This window comes from Trachymyrmex cornetzi, unplaced genomic scaffold (assembly GCF_001594075.2).
Source record: "Trachymyrmex cornetzi isolate Tcor2-1 unplaced genomic scaffold, Tcor1.1 scaffold1337, whole genome shotgun sequence".
NCBI classification, from domain to species: Eukaryota; Metazoa; Arthropoda; class Insecta; order Hymenoptera; family Formicidae; genus Trachymyrmex; species Trachymyrmex cornetzi.
The window spans coordinates 86,056-86,409 of NW_017295914.1; the positions used below are offsets into that span (position 1 = coordinate 86,056).

General features: G+C 34.7%; 1 protein-coding gene across 1 annotated transcript in view; it reads right to left on the reverse strand.

The window, feature by feature from the left end:
* Positions 1–354, reverse strand: part of Tsp66E (Tetraspanin 66E) — a 68,990-nt gene that overhangs the window by 38,496 nt on the left and 30,140 nt on the right. The window lies entirely within an intron of this gene.

Here is a 354-nt window from a genome sequence, read left to right on the forward strand (position 1 = left end):
GGTGTCCCATTTTAAATGACAACCTCAAATTTCTCTTGAATAGTGCATTTTAGAGAAAAATGTTTCAAACAAATGTTTTGTGACTTCGAGGGGAATATAAAATGGTATCATTGGTTTGACCTTGGGTGGCGTTGTCAAGGTCAGGGCAAGGTCACTTCGAATTTTTTAAATCGAACCTTCCATTTTTCATTATATTTTCTTGTAACTTACCTTGAGAGCTTTTCAAAACACTATAATAAAATATTTTTTCATTAAATACTTTGCGAGTTATAAGGCTAGAAAGTTATAGTACCGTCGGCACTAACATTACCCAAGATGTCCGACCGATGGCTAAAACCTCTTGAATGTTGTTCA